Genomic DNA, 10,349 nt, shown 5'->3' on the forward strand with positions numbered 1-10,349 from the left:
TCAGTAAACTCTTTCCCTTGCCAGACCTAAGATACACTGCTCAACGGGCAGGGTAACCTTGTGAATCCTCTGAAAGTCCCTTTTCTTGAGATTTTCGTTCTTTATTTGTTAAGTTCTGCTTTTCAAATATTACTAAAAGTAACATCACTTTGAGCAAGAGCAGTTTTCAGATCTCTTATTAGATTGATCAGTTACTATGTACTTGTATTAAATAACTATGATACTAATTGAGAATTTTGTTATCGTGTTGTGTTCTCAATTGATTTGATAGTGTTTGTGAATAATTGTTTTTCATCGATAAAAGAAGATGAAAATTTGAAAGCGTGGTAAAGATTCCTTTCACCAGTGCCAGCTTAGTGTTTATTTATTATTGAGTATAAATATTGTGTATTTATAATCTATTGGTTGTAATTAGTTATTGTTATTATTATTATAAAAATCGCGGGACGTGACATGTAAACAAATAAAAAATAAACATTAGAAAGAATCATTTTAGAGGCTTGCCACACAAAAAATGTATAAGTTAAAGCAAATATAGCACGAATTTCAGGAAATTTTGCACGTCGAAATTCCATGCTTTAATAGAAATAGCTCAACTTGCTGTCATACACAGATTTTTTCTCCGTGTAGCTACCGAAAATTATATACTTAAAATATAATAAGCGGTCTTATAATATGAAAAATTTGCAATCATACTGTAATTGGTAATTGGATAAGATGAATGCCATAGCATATTTTACCATTAAAATGTGAAATGCGGAAAGCAGGGCTAACTGGGACAAGCTTGAGAAACCGGACCACTAATAATTCTGTAAGAGACTGTTTAGTTTAATTTTATTAGGAAGTTTTGATCAAAACAATATTTATGTATGTAATTTTCTGTCTATTACATATTTAGATTTCTTGATCCTTTTATGTACTGTTAGCAATTTCTGAAGGAATTTTCAGACGCTTTACTGAAAATTGATGCAGAAACCATTTCTAAATTTTCCTGAACTGTGACGGAAATTTCAGCAACGATAGCTGCATAAAACTCCAGTCGCATGTTTTAGCAAATTATGTTACAATTTAGGAATTTTTAGTCACTGTAACTGAAAATTTCAAGAGATTAACCAATTTTCTTGGTTTATTAATTTCAATATAAAACATGTAGTCACTATTTGACCTGAGAATATGAATGGCAAAAAAAATGAGTGAAGTTAGTATAAACGAGTTCTTATGTATCTATGTTACAATATAACGTACAGTAGGTGTATCAAATATATGAATAAAGCCCATCTTTTATGATAAGAATATTTTTTCGCACTTGATTCATATATATAGTTATATTTCATTTGAAAAAGAATCAAGCGGCCCTCACTGTTTACGTTTCGATCAACCCGAAATCAGTCCAAAGCTATTCGAAGGCATTCCCCGACACGGCCTGAAAGCGAGAGCTTGGTGTGTAAATTTTAAACAAAAAGTAGATTATCTGCGAAGATGGACTTCCGTTTGCAGCATGAAAGTGCTTGGCAGCGGTGATTGTGTGTTGCTGAATTTGATAAATTGCAGTCATATGTGAGGTGAGTTAATGGGCAGTGTACGAAGGAAGTGTTTTTGAGTGAGAGATTGACTGGGAGGTATGAGTGTTGAGTCAGTTTGTGTGTTGCGTGGGAGGTTAGTTTCTTTGGCGTATGGAGCATGGTAGGGAAATCGGTGCAGATAAGTAGCAGCGCCAGGGTAGGTTAGGTAGAGAGAAGCACGGAAGAAGATCAGGTAGCAGGATGGGATAGTCGAGTTGCGACATCAATTTGATGGATAGTGGGAACTCAGACGAGGAAGTGTTCGATAAACCGAAGCGTAAGGGAAAAAGGGAAAATTACAAAAAAAAAAGTCAAAAGGGAGATATTAAGGGTCGAGAGTTTTAGATCAATCGAGAAATTCGTTAATGGGAAAATGTATAAGGTGGAGCGGGGAAGTAACAAGGAGAAAGTAGCAGCAGGATCCATCCATGAAAATCCTAAAATGTACGGAACTCCACCAGGAAAGGAACAAATTGGAGCGGGGGGAAAGAAGAGAGGGAAAATGAAGAAAAAGTTGAACGTAGAGGGCAAATGAAAGATGAACATTTGCAGTTGAGTGAGGCGCGCAAAACGATGTTAAAAGTTATAGGGATATATAAAGAAAATCAGGAGAAACGGGGAGAGGAAATAAAGAAATAAAGTAGGCGGGAAATGGCCGAACTTACAAGAGAGATTAGAAAATGGGAAGAAGTTGGGGAAAAACTAGAAAAATGGATTCAGCCGTTCGAGCAAACATTAGAAAAGCAGGAAAAGCCGAATAAGAAGGTAGGGGAACGAGAAATTAGAATAAAAAATAGAAAGTGCAAACCGAGCGTTTGGACGTGTGAAGAGTGAGAATAGGGACAAGGAAAGGCTTAGAAAAATAGAACATAGAATAGAAAAGATAGAGAGGGAAGAAAGAAGAAGAAACATAGTGATAAAGGGTAAAAGATTAGAAGGGAAAGAGCTAAAAAAAGAAGTGAAAGAAGAACTGAAAAGAATTGATGCTAAGGTAGAGATAGAGGAAGTACGAAGTGTAGGAAGGAAAGAGCGAAGAGGGAAAATAATGGTACTGGTGAAACTAACGAAACGGGAACATAAGAGGGAGGTCATGACAAAGAAGAAGTTGTTATATGGATGCCCTGAGTGCATAGAAAATGATTTGACATGGGTAGAAAGGAAGATGCCGTATAAATTAAAGAAAATAGCCGAAGAGGAAAGAAACAAGAGAAAGAGAACATGGGTTAAGTATGAAGAATACAGATACACGGATTATGGTGGGATTGGGAAGAAGAGAGAGAAAAGATAGTAGGAAATAAGGTCTTGGGGAGATAGGAGAGAAAGGAATAGAAGATAGGAAAATAAGAAATAGTAAGAAGCAAAAAGAGACAAGAAACGAAAGAAGTGAAGAATGGAAGATAAGTTACTGGAATATAGCAGGATTGGAGAGAAAGGATAGGGAGTTTATAAGAAATTTGACACAATGGGATGTAATAATAATGATGGAGACTTGGATGGATGGAAAGGGATGGGAAAGAGTACGGGGAAGGTCATCAATAAGTTACAAATGGCAAGTTCAAAATGTAAAGAGGAAGAATAAAAAGGGCAGAGCAATGGGAGGAATCGTGATGGGAGTAAGGAATGAATGTATAACAGGGAAATATAAGAAAAAAATGAAAGAACAAAAAGAAGGAATAATAGTAGATGATGTAAATATGGGAGAAGAGAAGCGGAAGGTAGCGGGGGTTTATGTGAACGGTGATATACAGGAGAAAGTAGAGGAGATGAAAGAAATGACTGAGGAAAATAAAGAAGAGATTAGGCTTATAATAGGTGGGGATTTCAATGCGAGAACAGGAGATAGAGGTAGAACGAAATGGGAAGAAGAGAGAGGAAGAAAATTCAAAAATAAAGTACTGAATGGGGAGGGAAAGAACTTGTCCAAGAGCTTGGATGAGTTGGGATGGTTTATCTTAAATAGAAATATAGAGTTAGACGGGGAAGGAGAATATACACGCACAGGAGAAGAAAGGCGATCGATAATTTATTATGTGATAGTGGATGAGAAGGTAAGAGAAAAGGTCAAGAAACTAGAGGTAGGTGATTATATTAATTTGCATCACTTTATCTTAATAGTGACATTAGAGGGAGAAAAAAGTAATAGCAATATGAATAAAAAGAGATCAAAGGCAAAAAGTGTAGGAAAAGGGGATTGGTCAAGGCAAGGAAAAGAACAGTTTAGAGAAAAGGTCAGAAATATCAAAATGGGAGAGGGAAATGTCAACGAGGAGATGGAAAAAATGGTAGCAGATATAAAAAGATGATTCAAGTGCACACACAAAAATGAAGTTAGTAAAGGGGGAAATAGAAGTGGATAGGGTGAGAATTGTAAAGAGAAAGAAAAGGAGGTCAGCAAGGAATTAAAAAAGTGGATAAAAGAAAAGCGCAAAGGCATAAATTAAGTATTAGAGCGGAAAGGAGGGCATGGAAATTTAAGACGAAGCTTAGAGAGGGAAATAGAAGGGAGTTAGCGAGAAAGTGTTTGATGAAGGTGGAAAAGAGGAGAGGGAGGATGATAGAATTAACGAGATGGGAAGAAGAAAGGTGGGAGTTTTTTAATGCTCGAAACATAAAAGACGGGACTGGAGTAAACTATGAAGAATTAGAGAAAAGGAAAGGGAAAGACAATTAATAGAAAGATAGGGGATGATTGAGTAATCAGAATACAATAAAGGGATTAAGATAATAAAAAAGGAAGGAGTACCAAAATATTTTAAAAAGGGATGGGCAGAGAGAACGTGGACTAGAATAGTAAGATTTAGATTGGAAAACGAGGTAAGGGAGGGGATTTAAGGAGAAAGACAAGAGAACAGAAAGTGTAAAATATGTGAACGGAAGAAGAAAACATGAGAGCATGTATGGGAAGGATGTAGGAGAGGCATAAAAGATAAAGGAAGCTGGCAAGAAAACGTGGTTAAGATTCTAGGGGAGGATGGATTACGAGAAGAATGGATGAAGAATTTGGAGGGAGCTAGAGGAGCGAATGTGAAAGAATGCACCTGAAAAACTGGAAAAATGGACATATAAGAGAAGTGAAAGAAAAAGGAAACGGAAGTCGCTCAGAGCAGAAGCGTGAGGATTGTAAACCATATTTATGTAATAGTATCAGTAGACTGAGATGCGCTTGCGTTCCCATTCTCTCTCTCTCTCTCGCTGGCACACTCGCTTTTGTTCGCTTGCTCACTCGTTTGCTAATAACTCCTAAATTGCGCTATCACAGGCAATAGAGATTAGGAATTAGATATAAGACTGTATGTAAATAATTCTAAATAATTGTACATAGTAAGGGTAAGATTTCAAAAAATGTAAGCGGTTGTAAGGAATTGAAGTCATGTAAACTCTTAGGGGACACATTATGAATAAAGAACAAGATTTTCTGCGAAGATTATACTTGAATTTTCAACCCAAAACCCACGTTCTGTCTTCTCTTCAAAACGTCAAAAATATATCTATCAGGCACCGTTTGACGTGGAATTACATAAGCTCATTTCTTCACCGAGTTCTCGTGGTTCAAAGTCAGCAGTGATTTTGCCACTTTCGGTTCAGTAATTAAACTGCAATTCCTCCAGTACTGCTTTAGTACACGTTCGCCAAGTCTTGGCTAGACGTTGGCATGGCTTATTCACCCAGTACTGCGCCAGCACTGGTCCGCCAAGATTTGGCTGGACGTTGGCTAGACCACTGACTCAGTATTGCGTCAGATGTAAGTTACGGCTCAATGCAGGCATTTCCCATTGGGATGCATTCTGTGCAGTGTACTTTCAGTACAAGTATTGCAAGTCATTTTTTGCATTTGCGAGTTCCAAAAAATTATGAACATGAATAAAAGACCCTCACTTCTGTAACAAATCATAACAAAATATTTCAAACCCACTGATTACTACTGAACCTCCATGCTTCGTCTGCTAAGAGAACGCTATCGAGAAGTGAGAAGTGCGCATTCAACTGCTCACTTTTTTCTTTTATAATAACTTATATTTCTGTTACAATTTAGAAATGTTAGGAAATTATTTGTAATTTTGAAAAACCGCTTCTGCAGTTGAATAAGAATTTAGTAAATTTACTATAAATGTTACTGAATTTCGTTTTCAGCAATCTAAGTTCGTAAATTCCAGTTAATTTAGTATCTTAAATATGTAGCAAAAATGGTTAAAAATGTAAATGCTCATTTTCTAACAATTCCAGAAATCGTATAAATAAAGCAACATTGAACAAAATTATTAGTATACGATAAATATATTTTTTAGAGTGCGTGTTAAACTAGTTTGCGTAGGAAAAATGACAGTAAATTAGATATATTTCTTTTAATTAATTATGTGATATTTATTTGTGATCGAAATAAACATTTTAAACAGTGCATTTATTTATTCGTCTGAATGCTTCTTACAATTCATATTTAATTTAAAAACATTAATGTTAAACTATATGACCATCTTTTTATTATGGTGCACAAATTGGCCCTCCACAACATTTTGGATAAGTTTCTGTACTGATTTTTCCCTGGTCTCTCTGGCCAATTTCCTTTCCGGGTGGGCATCTCAATTCCGGGCATCTGAAAATGTTCAAGAAATGTTATAGATTATTATTTTAATTAAAAATTACCAATAAATAATTATTAAATAGTTAGTCAAACTGTTGTACATTAGGTGGCTCACTTCAGAAAAGTGGCCCACTAATGGGCCCGTTACCCCATTTAAATGACATTAAAATGGTTTAATCTTGAATTCTTGAAAAAATGAGCTAATGATGCCGGTTTTTTTTATTGCTTATTCAACATGAATGAATGTTTGCTTTGGGATCTAAAGGAAACCGATACATATGTTTAATCAATTAAACGATTGAAGAAAATACACAAAAAATGTTTTTTCGATTTCGTAACAATAACTGTTTGTTCTTTTTTCAATGTATCTTTGTATTTTGATTTCATATATAATTGTTGAAATAAATATCAAGTTTGTTTAAGATTATAGGTCTGTCCGTCCGTTTGTCTTCCTAAAAGGAAGGTCTAGTTCGTTAACCAGCCATTTTGTATAAAAATGCAAGAAGAGTATTTTCAAAATTTTTGGGACAATTTTTTTAGATTACAAAATTTTCTGTACGGCTATTCCTAGTACTAAAAAAGTCGAAGTATTTATTGCAATTACTTTTTCGATAAAAAGAAAATGATTAGAGTTATAGCGTTTATAAAATTAGAAAAGCAATCGAAAATGAACATTTTCAGCCAAACAACGCACGACATGAAAAAAAAAGTAAAAAACAAAAAACTATTGCCGTTTAAAAGCCCTACAAGATTATCAGAACAAGTTTCTCGATTTTCGTGAAAAATAGAAAATTAAATTTTTGATTGCAGAATAAATAATCAAGAATCAAAAATTCAATCTACAATTTTTTTTTAAATCACTTTTTAAAGAAACGCCTAGTTTATGTTTGAATAATGAAAATGACATTAATAATAAAAATTAAAAACTTGTGTAAAGACGATAAAAGTCATTAATAGATAAAAACATTAATAGATAAAAGTTGTTCATCCAAAAAAGAGATACAAATTGGTTATAATTTATTACATCCTCATAATTTACGATTTCGAAAGAATTCGAATTGTCCAAATTTGACACCACAGCATTCAAATTTTGAACCAAACGACGCGAAACGGGAAAAACGTCTTAAAGAGATATTATGGCTTTTGAAAAATCCTACAAAATTTCTTTCACCCATTTTTCTATGGGACATGCCATTTTGTTTTTATTTATCGAAAGTAGTATGGAGAAAATCGAAAATTCCAATATTACGCCAAAAGACGCAAGAAAAAAAATTCCTAAAATAAATAGAGGGGGGGGGGGGCAAAAGTCTTCGCACACCTCTCTTTTGATAACTAATTAAGTTCTCTTAAGGATGAAGCCCATTTGTCTATTTCTTAAGTAGATATTGCAAAAATAGTGTCATATAAGTTTAAGAAAAACTAGTTTTTTTTTTTTAACAAAGCCAACAATTAAAATAAGCATAACTTCGTAGACCATGCAAGAAAATATGAAAAGTGTTCAAAATTAACAAAAATAACGGCGTTTTTCAGAAAATATCAAAAACCGATTTTCTAAAAAAACGGATAATTATATTTTTTGTATTTTTTTTTAAATTTTTCTCTCGTAAGAAAAATATCTCGTGAGTTTTATGCGAGGTAAACAAGTTTTTTTGCCACAGGAGAATTTTTTCGTGAAATCGAATTTTCGCTATGACTCTGATAAATTTCTTTTTATCAAAAAAAGTTATGAAGATAAATTGTTCGAGTTTCTGAACATTATGAATAACCGTACATAGAGTTTTTAAATGTTGAAAAAAAATTTTCTTAACAATTCTGAAAATGCGCTCACTTTTTGAATTTTTGTCCAAAATAGCTGATTTACGAAATCGTTCTTTCAATTTAGACCTTAAAAAAGTGTGCTAAAGCAGAATTCAATCTTATCAAAGTTTCTAGAGACTAGGGACTACAGACTACAGACTACAGACTACAGACTACAGACTACAGACTACAGACTACAGACTAATAACTACAGCTACATACAGACGGACAGATTGACAGTCACCTTCGTAAAAATCATTTTTTCAAATTCAGCGGGTCTCAGAACGTAGAAATTTGATGAAAACAGACCATGTGAAATTTTATTTAAAACCAGTACCTTCTCATTAGGGTGAGAATGTAAAGATTGGCTTATGTAGAGCGTAGAACAGTGTAATTGATTGTAGCTCCTTAAATGAACATTTTAAGGCGTTTTTGGAAGGAACTTCTGAATTTCTTTTTCTCAAATTCTAGATTTTTTGATGATTTAGTCATACTAAAGAATCTACTATTTTATGATTTAAAAAAATAAAATTAAGGAATAGACTTACCCTTTCTGTACAAAGCTGCCATCGGCTTGGCACTTAACATACGTGCACTGACTTTTCAATTCAGAATAAATGTTTGGCTTAGCAATGATAGGATGGTTCTCGTCACAATCAACTGTCAATTAAAATAAAATTATAGTTATATTCAACAATAATTTGGTTAAGTTTAAACGTACGGACAGTCCGTACGTTTATTTGCATTTATAACACAGTTGAGCCTAAATATACCTGACAAGGGAAGGGGAGTTGGAGAAAGAAAAGAGGTGCCTCGAAAATATGTTTTGAAAAAGGTTCACTTATATTTCGAATAAAATACAAGATTTTAAAATGGGAAACTGTTTTTATGAATAAATAGTTGATAAAATAACAATTGGAGTGTCATTCATAGCTATTGTACTCCTCAGGGATCATCCATAAGCTACGTTACCAATTTTGGGTAATTTTTGATACCCCCTCCCCTCGTTGACAACCTTGATTTTTCTATGCCCCCCTCTTCCTCCACAATGAAACTTAGCCTTTAGGTAAGAAGTGATTTTACGTTTATAGCTATTTCTTTGTGTTTATTTTATAGCGAGTCAACTTGCCAATATGCCTATATACTATCTACGTCACCATGTGGTTAATTATAAACTACGGTCATAAATCAACAATAAAAACAAAAGTGATAGTTGGAGTAAATAATAAAATATGCTTAATTAAATTAGATCATTTTTTTCACTAAATCATTTAACTTCCAAGACAAAATCACTAATTTTGTATAGAAAACAGATACTAACATTTTGAATCGTCAAAAAAATGCATTTTAAGAAAGTAGTTTAGCTTTAAAATCTACTTGTTAAATTTTTAACCAAAAATATTAATTTACTACCATAAAAGCCGAATTTTCAATTAGATTCAAGAAGTCTCAACCAAAAAATTTAATATTTGAGAAAGAATTTTTTTTAATTCTTAAGAAATTAGTTCAACTTTCAAACCTAGTCGTTAAATTTTGTAATCAAAGAGATGAATTTTTTAACAGAAAACTTAATTATCTAACGAGAAAATAAATTTTAACAAAATTCAAGAATTATCAACCAACCAGTTGAATTTTCATAAAAAAACATTTATTTTGAATCAGAAAGATTAATTTACTATAAAAAACACGAAGCTTCAATAAAATTCAAGAATTCTCAAGCAAAAAGTTGATTTTTAAGATAGAAATTTCTTTTTAATTTGTAAGAAAGTAGTATAACTTCAAAACTTAGTTGATTTATTTTCTTTAGAAGAAAAGTTTTTTTTATAAAAATTCAAGAATTCACAACCAAAAAGTTGAATTTTTAACTAAAAAAGATGCATTTTTAACCTGGGAGTAGGCACGCCTGCTAGGATTACGTTAGTTTTAGTGCGAAGGTAATTTCGACCGAAAGCAAAATCATGGAAAAAACTAAATAATTCTACCCAAATAGTATAAATAACACACATATTTTATATTTTATTGGAGGAAAATAATTTTCGCAATAATATTGTAAATTTCAATGACCGCAAAACAAGTATTTTATTAGGAAAATCTAGTCTTCGCTTGAGAATTCGGCTTTATTGATAGTTTTAAAACACTTCCTACAAATGATAACCGTATACTAGAAGTAAAGGTGATTTAGGTTATTATTTCAAATTTCGCATTTTAGTTGAGACTTTTACGTGAAGGCCATTTGGATCTGTTTAGGTAAAAAATTATGGGTGGTCCAGGGGTTGACTAATATTATTGTGGGTTTGTGAATATAACTTGGTGTTTTCTGAAGTTTATTTAGGTGATTATCTCAAATCAAACTTTTTTTTGAGAATTTCACGTGAAGATCGTTCAGCAGGGGCCTAGGAGAGCCCCCCCCC

Source organism: Belonocnema kinseyi, chromosome 4 (assembly GCF_010883055.1).
Source record: "Belonocnema kinseyi isolate 2016_QV_RU_SX_M_011 chromosome 4, B_treatae_v1, whole genome shotgun sequence".
In the NCBI taxonomy this organism is placed as follows: domain Eukaryota; kingdom Metazoa; phylum Arthropoda; class Insecta; order Hymenoptera; family Cynipidae; genus Belonocnema; species Belonocnema kinseyi.